General features: G+C 42.8%; 1 long non-coding RNA gene across 1 annotated transcript; it reads left to right on the top strand.

Moving 5' to 3' along the window:
- Window positions 1-470: 470 nt before the first annotated feature.
- LOC119345524 lies at window positions 471-9860 on the top strand. The gene is made up of 2 exons (XR_005167070.1): window positions 471-632; window positions 6747-9860. It is a non-coding gene; the product is annotated as an uncharacterized LOC119345524 (long non-coding RNA).
- The last annotated feature ends 308 nt before the right edge of the window (window positions 9861-10168 follow it).

Genomic DNA, 10168 nt, shown 5'->3' with positions numbered 1-10168 from the left:
TAGTTTTGAAGACCTCAACACGAGGAATCCAATGATGAAAATGGTTAAAGATTTGAACACATGGTTTAAGAGATAAAACATTTTGAATAAACAGATTTACAAAAAAAAGGAAAATTCACATGTTACAACAAGTCGCAATATACAACGCGCCACTTGTCACAAACTGGAAAAAGATGAGTTACCTTTGAAAGGAGTACTCCAATAATGTGATTTCGGTGTCCGGTCCATTTTTTTTGATCTAGAGAAAATAGCCTTTGTAACGACCCATATAACTAGCGGCCCATGAGACTGGCGGTCTGCATGCACCACTGGCCCACAGAACCACTCTCTCCCGATCCACCGCAGGCCAATCAGCCCGGCAGGAAAACCGATGCAAGCCGCGTGGCCCATCGGGAGCCGAGGCATCAAAAATAGAACGGAGATCCCTACAAAAAAAAAAATCAAAAGCAGAACGGAGTAAATGGCGCACGGAGAAAGGGGGAGAGCACGGGTGGAGACTGGAGCGGCGAGGGTTTTGGTGCCAGCGCCGCTGGGTGGAGAAACCCCATCCCTCGCGCCCTCCGCCTGCCGCCGGGAATCTGGCAGGGCTCCGGATCTGCTCGGCCGCCGCCGGCATCGGCCCCTTCGCTTCGGTGGGAAGTTCTCCGCCGCATTGCCCCGTCTCCTACGTCTATTTCCCGCTTCAATTCCTTCGGCCCTCCGGTGGTTTGATGCTTTGTTCCGGTCGATCTCGGGGTAGATTTACTTTCATAGCTTGCCTGGTCAATTTGTAGTGTACTATACTGTATATGTTTTCGCTTGCTGCACGGATTTCCCCTTGGCTTTGCCCGATGATGATTAGGTTTTAACCCCAATGCGGGGATGTGGATGGATGGATAGATAGATAGATCGGCTCAGATCTGAGCTCGAAAAGGGACCAGCCGGTGCGTTGCAAGGTTGAAGCCGCTGAAATGGCTAATGCGGCGCTGGCTTCTCTGTTCTGGGCGCCGGGGCATGTGTCCGGGTCAGCCGTTGCTTCCGCTCAAGCTCTGCCACTGACCTATGGGCCTGCCCTTGTTGAGGTCTACCTCTGCTTCCTTCTCCTCTTCCTTGTCGTCGCACCTTTGCCATGGCCTCGCCTCCTCTTTCGGTTCGCCCAGATACGCCCCAGTGCCGGCTTTGGAGCCCGCTGCATTAGCCCATGACGATGAACCTGAAATCTGAGGGCCATGTTGTGATACAGAATTCTCGGTATTTTCATCCGAACCCAACTCTTTTGCTTGGTCACACTGTAAAAGAGACGGCTTCTGCACATTGTGTTATACCGTCGTGTAGTGTGAAATGGTGGAATGGGATGCCATGCCACATGTGTGGAACACTCCTTGCGGCCATGCATGCGCTGCCTGCCTGTCTTCGCCAAGATCTAGGCTAATCTTTTGGTTAGATAATTAATTGATGGCACTGAATCACCAACTCATCCCTCATGTGTTAGATATGAATTATGATGCATAGGACCATGCTCTGACAGATGTTACTAGTCTATCTGAGGATCATTGTCGTACATTTTTTTATTTCGTTTCTTTTACTCTATTTTGTGTCACGTGTCATCATTTGCCATTCTTGAATGCAGGTTGGCTCCTTTGTAGCAAATGACATGCTTTGCTACAGATTTGGTGACCAAACGCCTTTCATATGTTTCCTGCTTTTCTTTCTGTTTCCTTACCAGTTTAACCTCATGTTACATCTTACGCCATTTCTGCTCCTAATTGTGAACTTGTGGCTTTGCGCTAAATTTTTTATTTTGACTATTTCATGATGGTTTTGTTTTGGTCTTTTGGATGGTGGTACTCTCTCTCTCCGAGCACGCACGCATGTGTGCGTGCGTGTGCTGACAGCAGATCTAACATTATGGATGAATTTAAGATCATTCCTTGTGCTATCAGTGAATGCTACATACTCTCTCCGTTCCTAAATATAGGCCCTTTTAGAGATTCCAACATGGACTACATACGGAGCAAAATGAGTGAATCTACACTCTAAAATACGTCTATATACATCCATATGTAGTTCACTTTGAAATCTCTAGAAGGGCTATATTTAGAAATAGAGGGAGTATATGAACAACTGAAGGCACAGGCTTGATTTTTGCCATTTTACACAAATTACCAGTAAACTTGTGTTTGTCATATTTATTTTCAGTTTCATCTTCCTGATCTGTATATACTGGCTTGATGGAAATCCTTCATTTGCATTCCTGTCTTTTATGCATAAATTTTGCATTATCGCCATTTGGCTTCTTCAGCTTTGTGAATTTGCTTGTTTCGTCTGGTCAAGGTCAGGTTTGTTCTGTTACTTTGTTTATTGTGTTTCTAGTATCTTTTGTTTGTTGCTTGCCTTCGCTTTGGCTATTTGATCTGATCAATCTTGATATAGTTTTTCTTGGTTTATTTGGTGGTACAGTTTTACTGCTATGTTTTTTGCGTGTTACTTGGATTTTCCCTTGGCCCAAAGATGATTACGATGGAGCCCTCATCAATGCATGTATGGATCGGCTTAGATTTGAGCTCCAAACAGGGCCAGCTGTTGCATTCGCAAAGTTGAAGCCCCTGAAAATGGCTAATGCAGCACTGTCTTCTCCCGTTCTGGGCGCTGAGGCATGTGTCTTGGGTCAACCGTTGCTTCTGCTGACTTCAACCATTGCTTCTGCTGAAGCTTTGGCACTGACCCTGGGCCATGGCAAAAGGTCTTCTTCTTCTTCTTCTTCTTACCGGTGAACCAAGGCATGCCCCAGTGCCAGCTTTGAAGCCGGCTGCATTAGCCTGTGATGAAACTGAAATCTGAGGGTCATATTGTAAGACAACCTTGTTGGTATTTTCCATGGAATCGAACTCTTTTGCATGTGCTCACTGCCAAACTTTCCATTTGCCATTCTCAGATGCAGGTTGGTTCTTCTGTAGTAAACGCGACTTCTGCATTTAATGACCAAATGTCTTGTCTACATTTCTTGATTTTCTTTTTGCTTTCTTATCTGTTTGTGGTTTTACTATGTCTCTTTGTGAAACCTCATTTACACCTTGAGCCAATTAATATCCCGATCGTGGGACGTGGCTTGCACTTAATTTCTATTTTGACAGAATCGTGATCATTAATTTTGTTCTGGATGCTGGATTGAATAATAGAAGTGTTGGCTTCTATAATGGACATAACGGATTGCTCAACGATGAAAACAGAAAATGTAGAGATCTCCTCTCTCTCTCTCTCTCTCTCTCTCTGCATGGATGCGTAATGGCGGATGCAGCAGCAGCAGCAGTTCATACCAGTTTAATCTTTCACATGCCTTATGGACGTAAGGGAGATCATATCTTGTGCCACCAATGAATGCTACATCTATGGCACCTGAGGGCATGATGTTTCTTTTTCATACCTTACTAATTACTGGAAAATTTTGCATGGATATATTTACTTTCAGTTTCATCTTTCCAGATCCGTCTTCTCTCTTATGTTCAGTTTTTGCATCATTTTTGCTTTGTTTCATCATTTTTGTGCATTTGCTGTGGTTTCATCTGATTATGATTAAGTTTTCTCTGTTGATTTTTCATTACTTTGTAGTACCTTCTTAGCTTGTTTTGCTTTTCACCTCAGCAGAGGAAAATCTTTGGTGTTTCATGATTTATCACGAGTGATCACTGTTGTAAATCAGCTTGCATTTGAGTTCCAATCTTGAAGTGGTAGCCCTTTACAAGGGTGAAGGTTTTGAAGTGGCCAAAGCATTGTTGGTTTCACTCTGTAATGTTTATTAGTGGTTTTAAATAAATTAGTACTATTTTGGTTATGATTTGTGCTTCAGAATTCTCTACCGGTTCTATACACCAAGATTAGTCTTTTGGATGGTGGTTAGAAGTATTGCCCAATGATGAAAAACTAATATGTAGAGATGGCACATAACATAGGACCATGCCATGGGCTCGCCTCTTCTGGTTCACCCAGACACGTCCAGTGCCAGCTGTGGAGCCTGATGCATTAGCCTATGATGAACCTGAAATCTGAGGGCCATGTTGTGATACAGAATTCTTGGTATTTTCAGCTGAACCGAACTCTTTTGCATGGTCGCACTGTAACACTCGTGTAGTGTGAATTAGTGGAACGGAATGTCATGCCACATGTGTGAAACACTCCTTCCGGCCATGCATGCGCTGCCTGCCTGTCTTCGTCGAGATCTAGGCTAATCTTTTGGTTAGATAATTAATTGATGGCACTGAATCACCAACTAACCCCTCATGTGTTAGATATGATGCATAGGACCATGCTCTGACAGATGTTACTTGCTATCTGAGGATCATTTTCGTACATCTATATATTTTTTATTTCGTTTCTTTTACTCTATTTTGTGTCATGTGTCATCATTTGTAGTCCTTGAATGCAGGTTGGCTCCTTTGTAGCAAATATGACATGCTTTGCTACAGATTTAGTGACCAAACGTCTTTTATATGTTTGCTGCTTCTTTCTGTTTTCTTACCAGTTTAACCTCATGTTCCATCTTACGCTATTTCTGATCCTAATTGTGAACTTGGCTTTGTGCTAAAATTTCTATTTTGACTATTTCGTGTTGGTTTTGTTTTGGTCTTTTCGATGCTGGTTAGAACTAGAGCTTTCTAGCGTGTATTGCCCAATGATGAAAACTAATATGTTGATATGGCGCATGACATGATCTCTCTCTCTCTCTCTCTCTCTCTCTCTCTCTCTCTCTCTCTCTCTCTGTCTGTCTGTCTGCCTGCACGTGTGTTGGCAGCAGATTTACCTTTGTTCATGCCCTTGTGGCTGAACTTAAGATCACCTCTTGTGCTGCCATTAATAGATGCTACATATATGAAGAACTGAAGGCACATGCTTCATTTTTGACATCTTACACAAATTACCGGTCAACTTTTGTTTGATTTATTTATTTTTAGTTTCATCTTCCAGATCTATCGATACTAGCTTGATGGAAACCCTTCTTCTGCGTTCCTGTCTCCTATGCTTAGATTTTGCAGTATTGTCATTTGGCTTATTCAGTTTTTTGAATTTGCTTGTTTCATCTGACAATGATCAGGTTTGTCGTGTTAATTTGTTTATTATGGTTCTAGTGTCTTTCTGTTTGTTGCTTGCCTCTGCGTTGGCTATTTGATCTGATCAATCTTGGTATAAATTTGTTTTCTTGGTTTATTTGGTACATTTTTCTCCGCTCCAGTGGGATGTTTTCCACGACATGCCCCGTCTCCCACGGCTATTTCCCCCTTAGATTCCTCCGGCTTTCCGGTGGTTTGATGCTTTGTTCTGATCGATCTAGGTATAGATTTCCTTCCGTAGGTTGCTCAGTGATTTGTAGTGTACTATATTTTTCGCTTGCTGTACGGATTTTCCCTTTGATTGGCCCAATGATGATTAGGTTGGAACACCAATGCGGGGATGTGGATCAGCCATTGCTTTCGCGAGGTTGAAGCCCCTGAAATGGCTAGTGCTTCCGCTGCCTGTTGCTTCCGCTGAAGCTCTGCCACTGACCTATGGGCCGTCCCTTGTTGAGGTCTACCTCTCCTCCTCTGCCTCATCGTCGTCTTCTTCATGGCCCTGCTTCTCTTTCGGTTCATCCAGAGTCCCAGACACGCCCCAGTGCCAGCTTTGACGCCCACTGCATTAGCCTACGATTAAACTGAAATCTGAGGGACATTTGTGATACAGATTCTTGGTATTTTCATCTGAATTGAACTCTTTCCCGCGGGCTCACTGTAAAACAGATAGCTTCTACACATGGTGTTATACTGTCTTGTAGTGCAATGGTGAAATGGAATGCCATCTTACAATGTGTGGAGCACTCCTTCTGGCCGTGCATGCGCTGTCTGCCTGTCTTCGCCAAGATCTAGGCTAGAGTTTTCGTAAAATAATTAGTTGATGGCGCTGAATTACCAACACTCATCCCTCATATGTTAAATATGTTTAGGATCACACTCTGACAGATGTGTCAGTCCATCCGACGATCATATTTGTACATTTATATTTTTGATTTTATTTCTTCTACTCTATTTTGTTTCAGGCCCTTTTGTAGCAAATATGACATGCTTTGCTACAGATTTAGTGACCAAACGTATTTTATATGTTTGCTGTTTCTCTTTCCTGTTTTCTTACCAGTTTAACCTCATGTTACATCTGACCCCATTTAAGATCCTAATTTTGAACTTGTGCCTTCACAACAGATCTACTACCTTTGTTCATGCTCTTGTGGATGAATTTAAGATCGTCTCTCGTGCCATCAATGAATGCTACAGATATGAAAACCTAAAGATATCACAAATTAATCGCAAACTTCAGTTTGATATTTTTATTTTTATTTTGGATATGTATAAATTGGCTTGATGGAAGTCTTTCATTTGGCTTGTTCATTTTTCTGAATTTGCTTGCTCCATCTGGTCACTGTCATGTTTGTTCTGTTATTTTTTTTATTATGTTCCTAGTATATTTTTGTTTGTTGCTTGGCTGTACTTTGGCTGTTTGATCTGATTGATCTTGTTATAGATTTGCTTTCTTAGTCTGTTTGGTGCATTTTACTGTACTAGTTTCGCTTGTTACTTGGATTCTCCGTTGGCCGGTTGGCCCAATGACGACAGCTTGCAGTCTGAAGATTGAAGTTCTCCACTACATGCCCCATCTCCTACAGCTATTTTACTCTTCATTTTCTCCTGCTTTCCGGTTGTTTGATGCTATGTTCTGATAGATCTTGGTTGGATGATGATTAGGGTGAAAGGCCCATATGGGGATGGATATGTAGATAGATGGATCGGCTCAGGTTCGAGTTCGAAATGTGATCAGCTGTTGCATTCACAAGGTTGAAGCCCCTGAGATGGCTAATAAAGCGCTAGTCTTCTCTGTTCTGGACGCTGAGACATGTGGTGCTTGGGTTAGCTGTTGCTTTTGCTCAAGCTCCGCCGCTGACTAATGGGCGGCCTTCCTTCTTCCTTCTCTTCATCCCAGCGCACGTGTCACCGTGGTGAGACAGCTGCCGCTGACGTCATCGTCGTCACCACTACCACCATCGCCTGGTCTCTATTGATCCACCCAGACATGCCCAATGCCAGCTTTGAAGCCCACTGCATTAGCCTATGATGAACCTGAAATCTGAGGGCCATGTTGTAATACAAATTCTCTGTATTTTCATCTGAATCGAACTCTTTTGCGTGGACTCACTATAAAACAGCCATGCTTGCATATGGTGTTATACTGTTGTGTAGTGCGTGATGGTTGAACACCACCTCACAATGTGTGGAGCAGTGCTTTGGGCCATGCATGTGCTCCTGCCTGTCTTTGCCAAGATCTGGGCTAGTGTTTTGGTAAGGTAATTAACTGATCGCACTGAATCAGCCACACCCATCCCTCGTCGTTAGACATGATGGCATAGGATCACACTCTTAAGAGATTTTACCAGTCCACTCTCAGGTTAATTTTTTTGTACATTTATATTCTTGTTTTCGTTTCTTTTACCTTATTTTGTGTAATTTATCATACCAAAAACTGTTCATTTGCCATTTTCGAATGCAGGTTGGCTCTTTTGTAGGAAATATGGCATGCTTTTGCTACAGAAATAGTGATTTAACAAACGTCTTTTATTTCTTTGCTGTTTTTCTTTCTGTTACTTTTCTTACCAGTTTAACCTCATATAGCATCTTACCCCATTTAATAAAATCCTAATTGTGAACTTGTGTCGCACTAGAATTTCTGTTTGAGTTTTTTGGGATGGTGGTTACTGGTTAGAAGCATGTGTTGCCTAATGATGAAAACTAATATATAGAGATGGCACATGACTCCTCTCTCTCTCTCTCTCTCTCTCTCTCTCTCTCTGAGTGTGTGTGTGTGTGCATGCGTGCATTGACAGTAATTCTACCTTTGTTCATGCCCTTATGGGTGAATTGAAGATCATCTCTTGTGCCATCAATGAATGCTACATATATGAACACCTGAAGGCACAAGCTTCATTTTTGTATCACAAATTACTGATGAACTTTTGCTTGATATATTTATTCAGTTTCATCCTCCAGAACTGTCTATATTTTCTTGATGCGAACCCTTTCATTTGCATTGCTGTCTCTTATGTTTAGATTTTGCATTATTGCCATTTGGCTTCTTCAATTTTTTGAATTTGCTTGTTTCATCGGATCACGTTCAGATTTGTCCTGTTAATTTGTTTATTGTGTTTCTACTATCTTTTCGTTTTGCTTTGATTTGCTTTATTAGGCTATTTGATCTGATCAATCTCGGCATAGATTTGCTTTCTTAGTTTGTTCGGTGCATTTCTACTGTACTATATTTTTGCTTGTTACTTGGGTTTGCTCTAGGACCAATGATGATTACGATGGAACCCCCATGCATGGATGGATGGATCGACCGGCATAGGTTTGGGCTCCAAACAGGGTCACAATTGTTGAAACTCCTGAAATGGCTAATGCAGCGCTCTCTTCTCTGATCTTGGCGCCGAGGTGTGTGTTTGGGGATCGGATGCAAGCTCCGCCACTGACAGATGGGGCTGCCCATATGGCAGGTCTATCTCTTCTTCTTCTTCTTTTCCTGCTGCTGCCGCTGCAGTTGTTGACATCTCTGGCACCTCACGTACTACACCGGTGCACCAAGGCACGCCCCAGTGCCAGCTTTGAAGCCCGCTTCATTAGCCTGTGATGCTGAAATCTGAGGGTCATATTGTAATACAACCTCTTTGGTATTTTCGTTGGAATCGACCTCTTTTGCATGTGCTCACTGCCAAACAGCCAGGGTGCACATTGTGCTGTCATGGTGTGACACTGTCATGTGGATGCCCAATGGTGTAATGGACCTCACAATGTGTCAGACATGGCGTGAGGGCGTGAGGTATCCACTGGGGCATGCATGCTTAGCTTCTCTTGCTTCACTATCTTGGTATCTTGGCCAACGATTAGGCTATAGTGTTCTGAGTAAAGGTATGTGCTTGATGGATCATTGATCCACAATCAATGACACAAAATCACTCACATCCCTGTGCCATGTCTGAGTTTGTTGTTTTGCTTTTCACCTCAGCGGAGGAAAATCTTTGCTGTTTCATGATTTATCATGACTGATCACTGTAGTAAATCAGCTTGCATTTGAGTTCCGATCTCGAAGCGGTAGCCCTTTACCAGCTTGCATTTGGTTTCTGTCTGTAATGTTTATTAGTGGTTTTAAGCTAGTATTTTGGTTATGATTTGTGCTTCAAAATTGTCCATGAAGTCCTGATACTGTTTGTATACACCAATTAGTAATGCCTTCTATAGAGATGGCACATTACATGGTCCCTCCTCCCCCTGCCTCTCTCTCTCTATCTCTCTGAGCATGGTGTGTGTGCACACGCGCGCATCCGTGCACTGACAGCAATTCTACCTGTATTCATGCCCTTATTGTGTTTGCTTGCCTTTGCTTTGGCTATTTGATCTGATCGATCTTGATATAATTTTGTTTTCTTGGTTTATTTGGTGGTACATTTTTACTGCTATATATTTTGCGTGTTACTTGGATTTGCCCTTGGCCCAATGATGATTACGATGGAGCCCTCATGCATGCATGGATGGATCGCCTTAGATTTGAGCTCTAAACAGGGCCAGCTGTTGCACTCGCAAAGTTGAAGCCCCTGAAAATAGTTAATGCAGCACTGTCTTCTCTGTTCTGGGCGCTGAGGCATGTATGTGTCTTGGGTCAACCGTTGACACTGACTCTGGGCCATGGCAAAAGGTCTTCTTCATCATCATCATCATCATCTTCTTCTTCTTACTGTTGAACCAAGGCATGCCCCAGTGCCAGCTTTGAAGCCCACTGCATTAGCCTGTGATGAAACTGAACTCTGAGGGTCATATTGTGATACAACCTTGTTGGTATTTTCAATGGAATCGAACTCTTTTGCATGTGCTCACCGCCAAACATTCCATTTGCCATTCTCAGATGCAGGTTGGTTCTTCTGTAGTAAAGGCGACATCCGCATTTAATGACCAAATGTCTTGTCTATGTTTCTTGATTTTCTTTCTGCTTTCTTATCTGTTTGTGTTTTTTTCCACTATGTCTCTTTGCGAAACTTCATTTACACCTTGACCCAATTAATATCCTGATCGTGGGCCCGTGTCTGGCACTTGGTTTCTATTTCCCTTGTGCCATCAGTGAATGTTAC

The sequence above is a fragment of the Triticum dicoccoides genome, chromosome 1B, assembly GCF_002162155.2.
Source record: "Triticum dicoccoides isolate Atlit2015 ecotype Zavitan chromosome 1B, WEW_v2.0, whole genome shotgun sequence".
Taxonomy (NCBI): Eukaryota; Viridiplantae; Streptophyta; class Magnoliopsida; order Poales; family Poaceae; genus Triticum; species Triticum dicoccoides.
This window is presented reverse-complemented; position numbering and strand designations above follow the sequence as displayed.